The sequence below is a fragment of the Callospermophilus lateralis genome, chromosome 6, assembly GCF_048772815.1.
Source record: "Callospermophilus lateralis isolate mCalLat2 chromosome 6, mCalLat2.hap1, whole genome shotgun sequence".
Lineage (NCBI taxonomy): Eukaryota > Metazoa > Chordata > Mammalia > Rodentia > Sciuridae > Callospermophilus > Callospermophilus lateralis.
In genome coordinates, this window is record NC_135310.1 from 104302630 (window position 1) to 104323646 (window position 21017).

Below are 21017 nucleotides of genomic sequence, written 5' to 3' on the forward strand. Positions count from 1 at the left end.
ATGCCTCAAGATAGTGAAATGAATAGTGCCTTCTAAAGTGGAGCCCCAAAACTGTGCAACCAGCATTGGACTGAATACACAGAACAATATTCATTGAAGTATTCACTTTCTGTAATATCTATTTTAGAAATCATTTTTATTATGTGATAGTCTCACTTTGTATCTGTTCACAAAATTTGCTTCATGGCCTTCATTTGCTTTCTATGTTGTAGTAGAGATTTTATTTTCTAAGAATCCTGTGAAATAAAGTGATCCCCTCACTCTGGGCTGTAATGGGATGATGTGATAATGGGCAGAGACATTAAGAACTGAGACATCAAGAATCTGAACTGTTAAAATGAGCACTGTCTCCACTTCCCTTCCAAGAAAACTGTGGGGAAGCAGGTGCATCTTCTTTTTTTTTTTTTTTAAGGCTTGCCAACCCACTCTGGCTACTTGTATGAATAAGTTCAGACTACCAAATAACAAGGGTAAAATGCCTCGTATGCGTCATGAATGAGGTTAGAACAAAGAAGCTGTGAAAAGGCACAGAATAAGGAAACAAGAAGCTATATGTTGGGCTACTCTGCAAATTCCCAGTTATGCAGTTTTAAACAAATCGCTTGACATTTCTGGGTCTATGTATCCTCATCTGCAAATTGAAGGTAAACAACTAACTAATATTCATCATCCTTTTTACTTAAATATTGTATTGCTTTAAGAAAACAGAAATGAAAAGATTTCATGTAACAAGTATAAAAGCTAAGAAATTCAGCAGCCAGACTAAAAGCAGGCAGATTAGAGAATCTTTTCGGCTTTGAATGTAGATTCAACCCAGAAAAAGATTCATGACATCACGACCTTTACTGTATGTCCACCCTCTCTTCTTCTTGGCAACTCACCTGCCAATCAAACCTCTATGATTCATTACAAAGTGAGTCAGTAGTATTCTCAGGTTAACCTGGTTGTTATACATCCCCTTCAATGTTTCTACTTAAGGAAATACCTTGGCATAAATTAGGAATAAATTATAGGATCTGCCAAACATTAAATCAGACAGTTCTTTCTTTTGCCTAACTTAGATGTCCTGAGCCATGATTTTCTCTTTTCCCTTGTGGTCTCTCACTAGTTTTCAATAGAAATTGCCTTCAGTGTCTCAGCCATCCTCTCAGAGAATTTATAACATTTTTTCTAGAGATAAGATGTCCTTGGGAGAAAAGCAGAGGTCACTCTTGCTGTCAAACAAAATCTTTGTCAATATTGAAATGAGAACTAATTTGACTTAATCTAAGTTGACACAAATAAAAAGAACTCAATCCTGGAAAAATTCACCAATGATATTAGAATTGGGGAACTAAAAAATTAAAATATGTCTACAGTCTAAGGGCAATTTTAGAGTATTTGGTAACTGTTATAAAAGAAGTAACAATAGTAAGAGTACTATGAAGTTGTTTTCTATTTATCACTGGAGACAGTACCTTGTCTTCAAATGGCTATATTTTATAGTTAACGGCTGTTTGGGATGAGTGACATTTTCACTTTTGGAATCATCAGAAATGTTCTTAAAGGACCTAACAATTTTTAACATACATACACAGATTATCACATAAATTTATAAATAATTCTTCACAGTTTATTTTATGTGGTCCTTTTCCAGAACAAAGGCAACATCCCCTTACTCCATCGTGGGTGGTTTATTATATTGTTGGCCTGGTTCCCGTGCTGTAAGTAAGGAAATGCTATTTAATGATAATTGACATTGTTATGGCAAATGTTTTGATTAGTATCATAATCAAGATCTTGGTTACACAATTATCATTATTATTCCTGTTTCATCTTGATAACAAGATGGGTCACTTAGTGATCCCAGAGACCCATTGACTTAACCATTGATTGCCTGGTTGTATAAAAGAATCATGACAGTGTATGTTAGAACTCAGGCAATGTGGTGGTAGGGTAGCCAAATTATCTTATTTAAAAAAAAATTTTTTTTGATTGATTTTTAAAAAATAAATGACAGCGAATACATTACAATTCTTATTGCATGTAGACAGCACAATTTTTCATATCTCTGGTTGTATATAAAGTATGTTCACAGCAATTTGTGTCTTTATGCATGTACTTTGTATAATGATGTCCAGTCTCACTTTTCCAAGGTATTTAACAGAGATAGCACTAAAAGTTTTACAGCCTGGAAAATCCATCAGTTTCAAGCAATCTAGGAAAGTGTGGTCCCTCTATGTGGTGGAGTGAAACTGGAGTCTAGGAAATCTAAATCTTATCTAACCCTGATGGCATCTGAGCTTCAGTTCATTGCTATAATAATTTCTTAATTTTAGCCCTTTAAAAACACTCAGAATAGTAATACACTTAAGTGTCTTTTGAAAAAACTATGATGTTATATACAAATATTGCTTACTTTCACTTTTATCTTGCAAATCAGCAATGTGAACAGATAGAACCCGTCTTCCTGTGGATTGCTATAGGTCCTATTTAACATCATTAAATACTATGGTTCATTGAAGTCTTCATGGAGTGAAGTTTTGGCTTCATAGTTGTTAAACTTAATTTATGCCTGAAGATCTCTATTTAGATCTGAGCAAATATGTTGTATGAAGGAAAGAGTATTGAATTAAGGTCCACTCTCTCATATATTAGCAGTGTGGATTGGGGTGAATCATCTGACTTCCTAAGTTTCAATTTCTTCATTTGAAACGTAAACAATAATTCCTGTACAACATATCTAAAAATGTTGTTTTGATTATGGAATAATATATGTGAAAACTGAAATGTGTACATCCCATAAAAAAAGTATGTTACTTGGGCTGGGGCTGTAGCTCACTGGTAGAGCACCCGCCTTACACGTGTGAGGCACTGGTTTGATCCTCAGCACCACATAAAAATAAATAAATAAATATTTATTTATTTACATATACACATATATATATATACATATATGTATATAGTATGTTACTTATTAAAATATATTCATATATATATATATATATCATTTGATATTAAATAAATAAGAACCATTAACCTGAAAAAAATTTCAACCTAACTTAGTTATGTCAACAAACTGAAACCTAATATAATGTTTGAAACAAATATCATGATTTTATCTAATCACAGTCACTCTTCAGCCAATCACAAGCAGTGAATTTGCCACATCTTGTCCAAATAAGGCAGATGCCTAGCTATAGCAAGTCAGATGATTTGCCTACTTGGTGTCTATGTTTTTTCAATAAAGGCTCTTTGTTCATACTACTGGGTAGATCTCTTTAAGCCTCTTCTGATTGTAAGTGCTGCCCAATTTATAAATAGTTCTTTGCTCAAATAAACTATGTTTAATGTAATTTCTCTAAAGCTTTTTTAACATTATAGGTAACACTGTACATAAAATCACAGATATGAACTCTCAGCTGCATACTAGCAATTTTTCCTTCAACCATAAAATGATTGTAATTCATAGCCCAGTGTGATCTGGAAAAGAATTATAAATTTTTATGTGGACATTGAATGATAAAGTTGGAAAGACTCATATACACCCTCTCATCCAACCCCTGAAGTATAAACATGATACTCTGAAGCCCTGAAATGTGAAGTGATTTCGATCCACTCACACTGCTAATTAAAGGAGGAACCATATTTGAATCCCAGTTTTTGACCCTGAGTTCAGGTTTCCTTTACTGTATCTCTTGGTTTCTCCTCCCAAGGCCTCAAATTAAAAATCAGCGTCCTTTGATTTTTGTAAAGTAGCTAGTTATTCTGCATATCTTTTTCTCATTATCCTAGAAAGATTAAAGCTTCTCAGTTTAAGAAACCACCAAGACAGTTGTAATATACTTACATATTCAAAAGAATTAGGACATAATTCTTTAATTCTTTAGCCAGTAAATGGTCTTTTAGACAGAAACGGTGGTAAGAAGCCAAAGGGAAAAGAACTCTAAGGTTTTGGGAGAATCTCTAGCAAATCAAGAATCCTGAGTAGACTGGAGCTAAGTCTATATAAGAAGGGTTTTTCATCTTCTCATGTATGTAAAATTTGTGCTAGGGAGTACATAAAAAATGGATTTCACCTGGGCATGGTGCTACATGCCTGTAATCTCAGTAACTGGGGAAGTTGAATCAGGAGGATTGCAAGTTCAAGGCCAGCCTAGGCACCCTACCACAAAATAAAAAAATTAAAAAGGGGTTGGAGATATAGTCTAGCCTTTGGGTTCAATACCCAGTAAAATAAATATTATGTACACAATATTTTTTTTCATTCATTCTGAAGTCTCATCACCAGAGATTCTGATTACGTTAGTGGAGGGTGTTGGTCTACAAATTTAAATTTTAACAAGTGCCCTTGGTGATTCAGATACTCATTAAGTAGCATCTCTGAGATATCCTGTGTTTCTCTTAAGTGTCCCTTTAGCCCCATGAAAGGAAAAAAGACAACAACTGAATACTATCCTGAAGACACATGAACCACAGCAAACAATATATCAGGTGACCTCATAACGCTACGAGTGAAGCACCGTTATCTTCATTACACATCAGAGGAAACCTTGGTTTTAAAAGATAAAACAACTTATCCATGAAATAGCAGAACCATGAGTCAAACCTAGCTGTACTGGACTACAGACCCTGTGTTTTTAACCTCTGCATTTATTGTTTTCCACCATTTATCTTTTAGGCAAGACTTCCTCTCTCTTGAAGACTCAAATGTCTCCTCAAATCTGAGGCTTTCACTGATTTCTGTCTCTCAGGAGCAATTTCTCCCCAGCCTTGTTGCCATCTATAACATTTTACATAACTCAATTGTATTTGTGTTATACTTATCAGTTTATGCTCTGTCTCTCTGGCTCGATTGAGAGCCCCTGAAAGACAGGAGCTGTATTTTATTCTGTAATTCGGTATTGCATTCTCTTCCCTGGCTGCCAGTATAACTCCATGAGCAAAATGGCTAAATGGAGCATTTATAGTTATATTTAAAGGTATATTTTTTTTGTAAAAAGATGTCATTATTATTGCTTTCAATGCCAGGGGAAGATTTTAAGATTATACCTTACAATCTGAGAGTGGTAGAAATTAAGAGAGTGTAACTATTAAATATGTGGTTTTTCTCCCCTATCTTGTGGTTGCAAATTTAGAGGAACATTCCTGAAGTTTGAGAGGAAGTTCTTAACTGTAAATAAGGTTAACATGTGGAATTTATTATACTGTTTATTTATATGAGCTGAAAGTAAAAATAGGCACAGGAAGAGTTTGGATAAATTTGAAGATGAGAGCTGCGTAACAAATTGTTAATGACAAATTAGAGTGATTGAGGGCATGTCCACCGTTTCCTAATGAAGGCAAACTGTCCTCTTCCCAATAAAAAGCCCTTTAGTCCCAGTAGTAAGAGCTAAGTGGGGGGTTGATAGGGATTAGTCGGATTTAATTTGGTACCTCCATTTGTACTTAATTTTTTGTCTCTTTATGTGCTAAAAAAGAATTGGCACTAAAGCTAAGATTTCAAGGTTAATATCATTGCTCAAGCTATACCCAGCACAAAACAGACACCCAGTAAATATTACTGAACAATAAACTAGATGACAGAAATCTTGGTTATTTTTCCTGAGGGCCACAGAAGACACTTTTAAAAAACCTGGTTAAATGCAACATGATTCAATAGCAGGACTGTAAATCACTGGAATGTTTTGTTCAGAAATCCCTGATCAAACTTTGGTATTCAAGAAGATTTAAAAAAAAAAAAGAAAGAAATTATTAATCCTAATGATCATGATCAGCTTAATCAATACCATGACATTTTTCATTGAAACTTCCCTGATGTCAATAAAATTGAATCCAAGTCTTATGAAAGTGTTAAATTTTAAAGGGTTTAAAAACTGTTTGAGTGTCTTTACCCCTCCCACTGCAGTCTCTGTGAACCCTTTCATGAGAGATATTATTAAACAGAAAGACATCATTTTAATTCAAAAACAAGTAGGGACACAGCATACGTTTCCTCGATGATCCTTCCCAGTGACTTTGTTATTGACTATTTAACAAATTATCCTTAATAAAAAACTTACTTATTGGATTTCCATACATGTACTTAGTATTAGCTACTTCATCAAGAAAAACTCTTGTATTATGTATCATATCCATTTCTTCAAAAATCTTATTATTGCATGTAATTTTACTTCCCTCCAGAACTAGCAGTAAAGCTGGTTAAGTTGCAATTACCAACACAACTGCAATATAAAATTAGATGTGTATTTCCACAGGCCCTTCTCATTTTACCCAACTCTCTGTGGGCATGGATAGTGCAAAGTTAAAATGCTTAAGATCAGGGTAATCAGATCACTGCTAAGTAAGTAAAATATAGTTGCTTCTACAAGGTAATACTGTTCTCACCTGTGAAGAACGAGGAACCTGTAAGCAATGCTACTGCCTGCTGTCCTTGTTGAGTTATTAGTAGCAAAAGAAAGAACGCTTGCCCTTGGCACACAAACTATCACACTTGAAATAGATTTTTCCAAAAGTGCAATCTGATCATCGTTGCTGAATGTCTGTAAACTCAAAATTATCACCAGAGTTCCAGGGTGCTCTGAGATTTCTAGAAATAAAAGGCATATAAGAATGAGTGTGCATGGGTGTACAAATATGCGCGTGTGTGCACGCACACACACACACACACACACACACACACATTGCAGTGCATCCAGAGAAAGGGAAAGAGTGTTTATGTTAGGCAATGACTAATCATCAAATATTTACAGAATCTTTAGGATGCAATCTATATGTCCCACACACTGTAAGAAGGAGGTGGTAATAGAACTATGATGTCATCTCTATATCCAAAACTTGCATAGATTTTGTAAGGAAAGCAGGACAAGAAGCAATTACTAAATGAAGTAATTTATTATAATGTGATTTATTATAAATAAGGTGAAACAAGTGAGACATCATGAATCATATTTAAATTCAATGTAGGAAACTTTACTGAGTACTTCTTAGCTATGAAGGCCCTCAAGGTGTCTCAAAGGATAAAAGAAGTAAGGTGTGGGACTCACAAAGAAAGGAGAAAAGAGGAATCACATCCTGGTGGGCCTGGGATAAAGCCCTCTCTGCTCATTGCTTCCGGCCACTGGCTAACTGAGCCTTATGCTGGTTCCCAGGGCAAATAGCAGCATCTCCATTTTTCAAATGAGGAAATTATAAGAATATCTTATCCAGGATTTTACTTGCTACTCAGAATTCTATCTAAGAATTCTTGTGTGGATTTGCTCCCTATACTAGACTGCCTTCCAGATCACCTGGACTTGTAACGCAGTGCAAAAGTTATCATAGGCAGGTCCAGCAGCCATCTGTGATGGTGTGCTGGTGGCCAGCTGAAAAATAAGAAATACAAAACGTGCGCTGTGAATTTTTCATTAGTCTAAATTGATCCATTTAAAAGATTTTTCACTTGTATGAATTTGTTTCCTTTTTTCCTTTTGTTTAGTATCTATTTAGGTAGTGGTGGAGTCAGTTGTTTGAAACTATTGCTTTTTTTTTTTAAATTTTTTTTTCTTAAAATAGTAAACTCAATATTTTGTCAGATTTTCATGTATTATTTGGATTTCTAAAAGTTTTTAACAGTGCCTGAACTCCAAACTCTGAAAAAAAACAATCAAATAGACAATTTTGTAGTAAGTCTTGTTATAGGATTTAGTAATGTGAAAAATTCTGGAAACGTTCAGTGGAATTTTAGGAGGGAAAAATTCTGGATGCACTGAGTTTTGCTCTATGACATTTTCCGACTTTCTTTCATCCACATTTTTTTTTTTTTTGGAAAATTACTAAAGCCACAGGAAAATTTCTAATTTTGTGACCTTTCTGGCACCCTACCCTTATTAGAATTTTTTCATACACGTAGGTAAAGCCAAGTGAGGTATGAAGATAGCTTACATGAAAAGGAAAAAAAAAGGCAAAACTTTTAATAAGTCACTTTTACTATGAATTCGTTTATTTTTCTACTGGAAAGAATAAACAGAGCCCCATCCACTTCAGTTTGCTTTTTCTGATGATAGGAAGCTCCAGAGCAGCTGTAAACTGGATCCAACCTCAATGTCCACAAACTGCTCAGTCCTCACCTTCTCCAAAATGTGCATGTGTTAGGGTGGGGTGGGAGGGGTGGGTGTGCCAATAACTGAACAAAAACTTATCTCATGCTAGTGTCATTCATAATAATAGCCAATGATAGAGACAGAATAGTGTTAATAATGTCAGTGGTGGTTTCAAATGAAAAATGTTTATGGATTAGAGAGTTACAAACTTGGAATTTTCGGCCCTAATGTCTTTTATGCTCATGTTGGAGATGTATCCTAACAAGAACAAAGAATCATGAAATATGGTCTGACTTGTGGTTGTATGCTGCCTTGTAATTCTGGAAAAGTGGTGGAACTGGTGTTCCCAGATCCCAGCCCTACTGACAATGAGGTAACACCAGTGCAACTGCACTCAGTGTCTGCTAAGCACCCCACACATGCAGCATCCCTCAAGGCAAAGGGATGTTGACTTTCCTTTGTATTCTCCACACCTATCATAATTCCTTCTAACTAGCAGATACTTAATAGATCCTTGGTGAGTAAGTGAATGGAGGTACAATAGGTCTTCAGTATACTTGTCTGCAATAAAGAACTGAATGTACTGCCTTTGTCCAGTTTATTATTTGAGGGTCAAGTCTGAGTCAATAAAAGTGGCCCTTTATTTAGGAAAGTTAGAGTAATGTCATGATTATTCAAGTTTCTTTTTCTTTTTTTTTTTTTTTTCTGTGTCTGTTCATTTTCTTATTCAATTCTGGGTTTTTCTCCATTTCTGTCTCCTATATGTTTTACTCAGTAACTTGAAGGAAAACATAAAAGTTTGGGAGGCAGAAATTTCCTAACCCAGTACTTCCTTTCTCAAGTTTAGACTCCTTCCAGCAATTTGACTTAGCTTTGTGCTCCTTTCCTTTTTCTCTAGACCCCACCCACAGTCCCCTTAGTCCTCTGGCAGTAGGGCCATGGCTCTGTGAGCTCTGAGAACACTCTGTGGTCCTTGTCATTTATTCAGACTGGAAGATGCTCTATGAGGCTGCCTGAAAAAGAGTGCATGGAAGGTGGTAAGGGTTTACTCTGGAGGGCTTGCGGAATTGTCATGCATAAAAGGAAACTCTAGGCAAAATCACCCACATACTCTACCAAATGAGGCTTATCATCATATTCAAAGGACAAAGAGAGCCTGGTTTCACTCACTACAATGTCTTCAATTTTATTTTATTTTATTTTTTACATGCTGCTTTTTAAGCTGTTGGTCCAGATTGTTAAAGGAAAGAGGAGGTGCCACAGTTCAGCAACCTCTAATGTGAAAGTGAGTGATTTTCCGATTTTTCCCTGTTATGCACCGCTCCTTACTGACTCCCAGGAGCACAGGCTGCCATTGCCTGCTCACGCTTCCCACACCAGCTCCCATTGACCTGTGACCATATCCATAAGCAACAGAAACCAGGCCTCATAACTGGCAGCCTCGCTGCACTCCTAGGCAGGCTCCACCGTCTCCTGCCAGCACGGGCCCAAGCCAGCAACCTCGTTCAAAGGACTTCTCCTCATTGTACAGTGGGGCAGATTTGGCCCGGCCCTGGCTTTCCACTTGTTCCCAAGACTTCCTTCAGACCCATCTTCTGTATCAGGAAAAATTCTTTTCTTATAACTTAAGCTCCCCCAGCACGACCTGTCATCCCCCAAGTCAGCCCTTTAAAAGCTTTATGAGCAGGGCTTCCCTCTGACATCTGCCTCCTGCTGCCTAGCTTTTAAACCTAGCTCAAATAGCACCACCTTAGGAAGACTTCCTTGATCTAACCCAATGGCAAATGCTCTCTCTTCTCTTCTCCTATCTCATTTTTCTCTTTGGGCATCTGGCAAATGACTTAGGAGCATCAAACTTTGATATTGTCATTTGTAAAACAGGGCATATAATATATGCAAAGAGGTTATAGTAAGAATAAAATAACATATATATGTGCCTGCTGCAATAATAGAACTTAGTTTCCTTTACTCATATGTCACAGTTTTATTTTAGATGTCGCCATTTGTGTATATCTCTTATTTGTAAGGCATCATAAGCTTGCAGGAAGCAGATATCACCTCTATAAATTGCCTAGCAATGGTTCTTTACATATAGCTTCATTAAAGTATGTATATTGAATGAAGTTTTACAACCCCTGCCTCAGTTTCTTATATGTAAAATGGGAATGAAAATAGCTTAATTGTTTCACCAAATTATTAAAATGCTAAATTAAAATACTACATGTAAAAACACTTTGAAACATAAAAAAGGTGAAATGCCAGCCAAGTATAAGCTGTTGTTTGATGTATTATTATAATGAATGGGCAAATGAAGCAACCTTACCCCTATATATCCAGTAGAGGGCAATGATACACACACATGGATATTCATATTCTTTGTAAAACTCCAAAAACATAAATTCAAAAGTAAGAAATGCTAGTACTATACCAACAGAATTTAAGGATTTTTTTTATTCAACCATTTTTCTTATTTCTTTTTCTAGTTTATCAACATGATTTACGATTCACGACTCCATTGAATGTTTAGACCCGTGTGTAGACCTTCTATTGTAGATTCCCAGTTAAAATTCTCACTTGCCCGTTTCGCCAGGGTGAGGAGTGATTCCTGTTGAGCCAATGGGAAAAGAACACTGTTTTCACCAGTTTTGCTGGTGGGTCCTACATCTCTACCATGCTGGTGAAAGCTGGACTCCGATATGGAGAGTAGACTGGAAGGGTTTCCAAGTTGGGGGAGGGATCCAAGAAAGACTTGGAAAAACAATGCAGACCATTGTTTCCTTAGCCTGCTTTGGCTCCCTGTAGTCTGCTCTGGGAAGACACTGACTCCATTGATTAAACTACTGACATTTTCTTAGCATGGGGCAAGTCTCCCAGAGATAAGGAAAGGAGAGGGTTGTGGACCCATGAGCACAGGCAGCAGAGAAGACCCACTGTGCATGGTCTGCTAGCCACTGGAGTCTGAACTTACTGTTTTAAAAAAAATAAGGACTTGAAAATGTATGTCAATGGGTTGTGTTGGCCCCTGAGGAATTCAAACTTTCATATGAAGCAGTCAAATGTAAATTAGAGTAACTAAATTTGAATGATACATCTATTACTCCCTATGTGTGAAGCACCGGGCAAGGAAAGACAGATGGTAAAAATACGATTCAAAGATAAGATGTGATTTTTACCTTCAAGGAATTGACAGTCTAGGCCAGAAAACAGAAGACTTCATGAAAGCAACCAAAAAATAAATAGGTGCAAACATGATTATGTAAAAGTAACTATAGGTAACTATTCTATAATGCTGAATGGTGTAGGTCTACCTAGATATGCACACATGCATACATCCAAACATGCATTAAGTCCCTCAGCCCCCTCCTGTGTTTGGGCCACAATCATCCTTGTCTAGGGTTACCACTTTTCATCCTACTTTGGATAACCTTCTTTCCACCATTTGCCATAACACATGAACTGAACTCTTCAGGTGCCCATTTCCACAAGCAAATCTCAAGTCTTTCTTAAGGTCAAGGATTATATTTATTCAAGTATTTATTTTAATACTTCACTGTTGCTTTCTTTTATTTTCTATTTTGTGTTTGTGTGTGTGTTAGTGTGTCACTAACAAGGCTTTCAAATGCTTAGTCCTATGGTATTCATTGCTTGAGTATGCATAGCACAATTATGTTTAGCAACCTAGCATATATTTAGTTCTTATAGCAGAATGGGCTGTGCAGCAAGCCACTTGATGCATTAACAAAGAGCTCCTTGCCCAGAGATATGGCGGGCCTGGAGGGGTGGGGGAATAGAATGGCTTTCCTGGGAAGTCATTGTGTATTCAATGTGTCATTCAATATGTAGAATCACAGTGCTATGAAAGAATATGAGTGCTTTTTTGGCTTTCAATCTTAATATAGTAAGACAAATTATACAAAAAATAACTTACAATTTAGACAGAGGGAAAATGAAAAGTGAGACAGATGAATCTTAGTTTGAAGGAAATCTTGAAAAGGCTCATTTTGAGTTCTCTACAAAGATTTGCCAGAAATGAGCCATGTATTTGTTTATAAACTTCCATCAATATTTGACTGTCAATATTGGTTTGATTTGATCCTCAGAGGATTTTGCAAATTCGACACTGCACCACACAATTTTCATCTTGAACAATCACTATTCACATGCGATTATTGACATTTAAAATTGGTTAATCCAAATTGTGATGTGCTAACTCTAAAACACTAAATTTCAAAGAGCTGTATGCATGCACACATATATACACACAATATAAATCATTTCATTCATACTTTTATAATGATTACATGTTGAAAAGATAGTAATAGGAAATAAAATATGTTATTCCAGGTTAGTTTATGTGCTTCTTGTTTGTTTTCTCAATGAAGCTACTATGAAATTATAAATTATGTGTGTCCATCACATCTGTATCCCTCATTATATTTCTTTTTAAAAATTTTTATTCTGACTTGTTATATATGATAGCAGAATATATTATAATTCATATTACACATATAGAGCACAAATGTTCATATCTCTGGTTGTATACAAAGTATATTCACACCATTTGTGTCTTCATACATGTACTTTAGATAATGATGTCCATTTCATTCCACCATCATTTCTAACCCCATGCCCTTTCCTTTCCCTCCCAACCCCTCTGCCCTGCTAGAGTTCGTCTATTTCTCCCATGCTCCCTCTCCCTACCCCACTATTAATCAGCCTCCTCATATCAGAGAAAACATTTGGCATTTTTTTTGGATTGGCTTACTTCACTTAGCATTATATTCTCCAACTACATCCATTTACCTGCAAAAGACATTGTTTTATTCTCTGTTATTGCTGTGTAATATTTCATTCTGTATATATACCATATTTTCTTTATCCACTCATCTACTGAAGAACACCTAGGTTGGTTCCACAATTTAGCTATTGTGAATTGTGCTGCTATAAACATTGATGTGGCTGTATCCCTGTAGTATGCTGTTTTTAAGTCCTTTGGATATAGACTGAAGAAAAGGATAGCTCGGTCAAATGGTAGTTCCATTCCCAGTTTTCCATGGAATCTCCACACGGCTTCACATATTGGCTGCACCACTTTGCAGTCCCACCAGCAGTGTATGAGTGTGTCTTTTTTCCCACATCCTCACCAATACTTATTGTTGTTTGTATTCTTAATAGTTGCTATTTTGACTGGAGTGAGATAAAATCTTAGAGTAGTTTTGATTTGCATTTCTCTAATTGCTAGAAATGATGAACATTTTTCATATATTTTTGATTGATTGTATATCATCTTAAGTAAATAGAAAAAGCAATCATGAAATTCATCTGGAAAAATAAGAGATTCAGAATAGCTAAAGCAATCCTTAGCAAGAAGAGTGAAGCAGGTGGCATCACTATACCAGAACTTAAACTATACTACGGAGCAATAGTAACAAAAACAGGATAGTATTGGCACTAAAATAGACTGGTAGATCAATGATACAGAATAGAGCACAGAGACTAACCCACAAAATTACAATTAGCTTATATTAGACAAAGGCACCAAAAACATACATTGGAGAAAAGATAGCCTCTTCAACAAATGGTGCTGGGAAAACTGGAAATCCATATGCAACAAAATGAAATGAAACCTCTATCTCTCACCATGCACAAAACTCAACTCAAAGTGGATCAAGGACCTAGGAATTAAACCAGAGACCCAGCATCTAATAGAAGAAAAAGTAGGCCCTAATCTCCATCATGTCAGATTAGGCCCCAACTACCTTAATAAGACTCCTTTGCAGGAATTAAAATAAAGAATCAATAAATTCAAAGTAAAAAGTTTCTTCTCAACAAAAGAAATAATCAGTGAGGTGAATAAAGAGCCTACAGAATGGGGGCAAATTTTTACCCCTCACACATCAGATAGAGCACTAATCTCTAGGGCATATAAAGAATTTAAAAAGCTAAATACCAAGAAACCAAATAACCCAATCAATAAATAGGCCAAGGCCCTGAATGAACACTTCATTATATTCCTTTTGGACATTCCTGACCAAGGAAAATGTATATGATTATATGACTCCAAGAAGGCCCATTTCTGAATAATGGTGAGTTCAAATAATACTCCCTGACAAATGTCTATGATGAGGGCAACTATGTGCATGAAGAGGAAAAACTCCAGATGCTTTAGCAATCAGCTGAAATGAGAGTAGCATTAATGTGCTCTTGGGAAACGAAAGAAGCCTGATTAGTTCATGAACCAAATAAAAGACTCCACCATCTTACTGAGAGTAAGATCAGGAAGTAGCAAGAATTAATCTGAAGAAGGTGGAGTGTTGTTTGCATGTGTGTGTGTTAATGTCCCCATGTGTGTCCTTCTGTGTAGCCACATAGGGTGTGTGGTTACCTGAGTGTGTTCGTGTGTGTATGTCTGTGTAATAATACATGACCATATGTATATATGCATACCTGTGTTTTCTTATGTCTTGTTGTGTGCACTGTATGTGCATTTTCAATATGCCCATGTGCATATATGTTCATGTTTGTGTATTGTACACACTTGTGTAGTACACTCTTCTGTGTATGCACCTATGTACACCACCCTTGTGTACATGTCCTTTTATGTGTGACTGTATGTCTTATATGTGTGCCCTTGTGTATCTTACATGTTTACTCATCTTTATACATTCATCCTTGTGTATGTGTGTGAGCAGTGTGTATGTACAGAGATTTGTGTTCTTGTTTGGTGCAGCTGTGAGCTTAGTAATTGTATGTCATAAGGAAATTGGAAAAGTGAGGAGATAAGCATGGAAAGCTATACTCAATGCCAAGAGAGTGCAGGTTTATATATCAGGCCTGGAATATGTCCAGTATATATCAACAGGTTTTAAGCTAGAAAATGCTATGAGTAGGTTTGGATTTCTGACAGGTTATATTGGCTCTAGTGATAATTAGGGAGAAACACTTCTAGTGAGGTAAGGGATATCTGTACATTTTGATAACTTCTTAAAAATTAGAAAGCATAATATATAGAGCTGACACTCTTATATTCTCTGGAGAGTTCATATTCTATCGCCTTAAGTATCTGAAAACTTGAGATGAATACTGGAACTATTCATTAACATGTCAGTCCCAAAGGGAATGGTTTAACATGTCATATATTCAATCACTAAGTTTAGCTGGCATCATTTTCTAGCCTCACTATCTGCAAAGGCATTTCAATAGCCTTTCTTTTTATCATCTTGTGAAGAAGGCCTAATAGTTCTTCCTCTCTGATAAAAGCACACAAAACCCCAGGAAGCAGTGAGCTTGTCTTCCATTTGCCAAAGCCAGAATGAAAACCTGTACTCAGAGCCCATAACAGAGTTCATAATTTGGAACACAACCTGCTTCTCTGTCCCAAATACATGTAAAGATATTAGTGAAACTGTTTCTCAAGGGCTGGAGGGACTTGCTGCCCCACCTCATCCACTGCCACTCATCCACTTTTTCTTCTGATCCATTCATTCTTTTTTTTTTTTTTAATTTCCTTAATCTAATGTGCTCACACAAACACGAAGAGGTGATGCCGCCATATATGTAGTTAAGATGCCTGTGCCTCTTAGGAAGGTTAATATCAAAGGACTTCATTCTACAGTCTCAGAGTATAATTGACTGACTACTTAGGCTCTTCCATATTAATGGGTTCTGCTGTGTCAGTGAAGAAAAATATCTAGGTGGAGACCAAGTAAGTGCTTAGGAATTCTGATTAGTCTCCTAATTGTCATGTTTACCTGATTCTACCTTAATGTTATGCAGTGTTTGCAGAACGTGCGGGCCCAAGAAGCTCTGTCTTCCCAAAGTGAAGTCCGCTTATAACTGTTAAACATATTATCCAATATTTCAGTTGTAAAAATGACAATAATTAATTTAAAACATTCAACAAAAATACACCTGTAATAATGAGTGCAGCCCAAAAGGGTAAGCCCTAGACTGAGGTGTGAAGGTGATGTCACTTGTGGGGGGACATTTTTACATATTGTGTACACAGACTGGATGGAGCCATCTGGAGATACCAAGCAGCTCTGAGAGGTCCTGAGCTTAAAATTTCTAAGGTGGAAATGCTCAGTATGGGACATCCTAGGGGACTTGTTTTAGTCAGCTTTTTGTCCCTGTGACCAAAAGACCTTGACAGGAACAATTAGAGGAGAAAGTTTATTTGGGGGCTCAAGGTTTCACAGGTCTTAGTCCATAGATGGCTGACGCCATGGCTCTGGGCCCCAAAGTGAAACAGGACATCATGGTGAAAAGGTGTGGTGGAGGAAAGCATCTTGGGACATGGAAACAGGAAACAGAGAGAGAGGCTCACTAAGAACAATATATATATATACATATATATATATATCAGATGATTATGCAGAGGATTAATGGTTAGGTTGAGGCTCTCATAACCTAATTATTTCACCTCTAAACTTTCTTACATTGTCTCACATGTGAGCTTTTGGGGGACACTTCATATCTAAACCATAACGGGGCTGTCAAGTGATTCGAAGCAAAGAAGTGGCTTTTTAAGTTTTGTTTTGGTTAGGCCACACACATTCCAGCACACATGGGTCACATTGAGAGTGAGATAGGAAGCCCTTAAGATACTCCATACAGAAGGCAGTCAAAGCTCTAAGATCAATGATGCTGGTTTCAATGAAGAGAAGGAAAAAATTTTAGTACTAAGGAAAATTTTTAGAAAAGTTTGAATGTGAAACAGAAAACTGAAAAGAGCTGAGTGTGGTGGTACACCCCTATAATCCCAGCAACTGGAGAGGCTGAGGCAGGAGGATCGCAAATTTGAATCCAGCTTGGAAAACTTAACAAGGTACTAAGAAACTTAGTGAGAACCTGTCAAAAAAAAAAAAAAAAAAAAAAGGCTGGGCATGTGGCTCAGTGATTAAGTGGAATGGGCCTGTTTAATCCCAGGTACCAAAACAAAACAAAATAGGCTGGGGGATGTGGCTCAGTGGTAGAGAAATCATGAGTTCAATCCCCCAAACCACAAAGAAAAAAGGTAAAGAAAATAGAGAAGGACTTGAATTGATTCAATAGTGTTTTAGTTTAGCCAACTCGGTAGACAGTATTCTGAAACACAGAATACAGAGGTTGAACCAGTGTCCGTAAGAGGAACAGAAGCTCGGCTTTGAATATTTGGTTCTTGAGGTTTGGGACAGACACCTGCTGGGGATGTGTTCAGAAATCTATCACATATATGGTTCTGAACCTTGAGACGTAGCCGAAAAACTCTTGCCCACATCTCATGCAGGCAATGGAAATGGGGTTCCCCTCTGTGGAATGGGCTGAGAAATAAAAGCTAGGAAAAATGGAATGGTGAAAGAACCACAGGACACAGAAAATATTTTCAAAAGTGGGAACAGGATGGGCAAGCTGATCAAACAGCTTGATCTTCTATACTAATGGCAAAAGCAGGCCCACACCAGCTTTATTTATATCGGAAAACATAAAAGGCCTTCCATAGAATGTTCTTCACCAAAAACCATTAAAGGTAGGCTGTCCAGTTCCCAACGGGTTGTGCCCATCTCCAGGGTTACTATGAGGGATCTTCCTAGTAGAGCAGAGAAAAAGGTCATGTGCATTGGGTAATCTATTGTTGTGGGAGAGCCACGGATAGTTCCCAAAGCCAAACCTAAATTTCCCTGGCTACCATACAGAGGGGAGACCGTCAAGTAATTCACAGGTGGCTTCCTTCACTGAACCTCATGTCCAAGTTAATGAGTCTCCAGGCAGAAGAAACCAAGAACATGGCTGAGATTAATCTATAGGACTTGTCAGTGAGAAGTCGTGACTGAGGCATATCCCAAACTTGGGAATCTCTACACTCCAGGCAAGAGAAAGACACCAGGAAAAAAAGGAAGAAAAAATATAAGATCTAGGGAAGTACAGTGTCATTGTCACCCACTGAGTGGAAGGACTACAGAGAACTTGGAGAAGCCCGTGGAGAAGCCCATGGAGAAGGTGGTCTTCAACTGAGAGCTGGATTCCACAGAGGAAACAGTCCAGAGCAGAAACAAGGGCCAGAGTATATGTTTGCCAGAATAAAGGGACTTCCATAACAAAGCAAATCAAGTGACCGATTTGAGACGTACTTCACTTGAAAATCATAATCATCCTAGGTAATATGCAAGGTCAACTTTCCATGAAGTGCTTCCACACACATCATCTCATTTAAACCTCACGGCCACTCCGTGTCTTAGATGGTAGTATCAGCCTCACTTTACACATGAAGATCTTGAGGTTGTTGCCTTGCTCAGAGTCCTACTGGTAGGAAATGGATCTTGGGTCCGTTCCTTGAACTTGGGTCTTCTGATTCCAAGCCCAGCCTTCTCAGTTGTATTGCATCGAGCCTGGTTACTTTGGTGAGTCTTTTATATTTGTGAAAGTCCACAACAAAAACCTGGGAGCATGAAATTTGCAAGCCCCAGATATTCTGGACTCCATGATTTGTGGCAGGGCGTGGAGTGGCTAAGGTGACAACACTGACTGGCAGCTGCAGCATGTGGGAGTTTCCCCTGAATTGCCTTGAAGCTGCTTCCCTTTGTCAAGTGCTGCAGCTCCTGCAGTTGCCTGTCCAGTGTGTCCTCTCCTGCTTCCTCACTCACTGAGCCACACAGCTTTGTTTGGTTTTGTGATGATAATGTGCTCAGAGCCAATGCACCCTGCCCAGCTCCCTCAAGGCTAGGATTGTCCATGTGACTGGCTCCAAGGACAGACCTGGTTGGCATGCTCCCTGTTCTCTATTTGCTCTTTGCCCTTCCTTCCTGGTTTGGCCAGAGATGCAGCCATTATGACCACAAAGACAGAACAGACTACGGATGGTGAAGTGAGAAGCTGGAAGGAGACAGGTTCCTGGTGGCACATTTGAGCCACCACCCCATCCGTAGGCTGCCCACCAAGACTCCTTAAGGGTGAAAGTCAAAGCCTGTATTTATTTATGGTATAGTCTTTCAGGTATCCTCTTAATTGTTAAATATAATCATAATATAATAGAGAAAAACAAAAAACCATGGATGTCGCCTGCCATCCTTCATTAGTTTATATTTCCTACCTTCCAGAATCCTGGTTTATAACTCACAGAGGCACAGAAGTTGAATTCACTCTTCAGCCATGGGTTATGCAGGCAGCTTGTGTTTAGGAAGGATCCTTCCAAACAATTGTACTTCTTTCAAAATAAGCCAGAGATAAGCAAAACTGTAGGATTCTTTGCATTTTAAAGAAATAACTTATTTCACAGAATTGTGGCTAAGAGCTTGGAATTTGAAGTTGGACAGAATGTGCCCTGTATTCTAATTATGGTGTTTGTTAACTGAGTTACCCTGGACAAGTTGCTTAATCTCTCTGAGCTCTGCCACACTTCTCTGTTAACTGGATATTATATCAATCTTACAGGGTTATTTAGGGATTCAGTGGTAAAATGTCTGTAAGTGTTGGGCACAATCATCAAAATCATCATTTATAAATGATATCAGTATTAAAGAAGATTGTCTACACTGCTGTTAACAGAGAGTACTATGTTACTATGTTCTTCCTCACTTACTATTAGTGGGTCTCATGATACCTAACTCCATCTTCCTTAGGACCAACAGGGAGAGAGAAATACCAAGTCTCCCACAGAAATGTCATAGACAAGAGTTGAAGAGAAAGTTGGTGTCCTCTTCAGCAATAATTAGAGATGGGTCTGGTAGAAGTGTGAGTAAATCAGAGAAGGCAGAGCACCTCCAGGCTAAGTCACAGCCACCGTTGGATGGTTTTTCCCAGAGTCTAGGATAGAGTAGGAAACTCCTAAACTCAGATAATACAAGAAAAGAAAACTGAACCCTTTGAAGGCCAAAGGCTAGGGACATGAGCCCTCTCCCACTCCATAGTTCCTGTTGGCTCTCAAGAAAGTGACAATCAACATTTCTCTTGCTAAGATGCCAAGTTATTGTACGGTGCCTTTGGAACTCTCTTGTGCAACATGAAGATAAAAAAGATAACCATCCCTATTTATAAATGTTAGTATACTGTTGTCTAATCCAGGGTTCTTAACCCTTTTGAAGTCTCAGACCTCTTTGTACATCAGATGAAAGTCATAAACCTTTTTATTTTTAACAAAAAAGAAACACATGTATACATCACTAAATCCTAAATTTTGCTTATCATTTTTAAGTTTTCATAAATCCCCTGAAGTCAACTAACACACCTAGCAGGGGTTCACAGACCCAGGTAAATAATTTCTTGTCTAAGCATTCCATCTTCTTTCTTTGTATCAGCTTCCATCAATCACAGTCCCAGTGTTTCATGTTTTATTTTTTAAAGGTATTCTGTATAGGGTAATAGTGAACTCCCCTTTCTTTGCCTTCCACAAAGACCAGACTTCCTAGATTTCAGGGCCATAGTGAGATAGATCCTGTTTCAGGTTTGCTTTTCAGCAGGTGGGGTTACTTTAGGATTATTTTTCCCCCTTTGGAATTTATTTCCTGAGTCGCAGGAGTTGGAAACAGGATCTTCTGGAACTCTAAGGCAGAGGGGCCTGGGCATGTTATATCAAGATGGTGAAAAGCCAGCCATAGGTCACCTCTGGAACAGCTTTTCAATAGGAAAAGGGTGACCACAACCTCCTGCCCGCCTCGTGTCAAGATGACCCATGCCACCAACTGACTCAGAGGAACTGTGTCTTTTCACACTGTGCCCTGTTACCAAAGATGATCTTAAGGCCAGATACCTTTGCTTAAAGACAAGGATGGAAACAGGAGATAGAGCAAAGTCCTTCATGCTCATGTCTCGTCCCCACCACAAAGCAATGTTTAGACACAATCCAGTAGCTGTGATGTTAACCCCTGATAATAGTGACAATGATGGCTGTGCACACCATGCCACATGTTCCTAAGCAATTAAAATGTAGGACCTCATTTAACTTCACAACAACCTCTAAGTAGGTACTATTTCTATCCACGT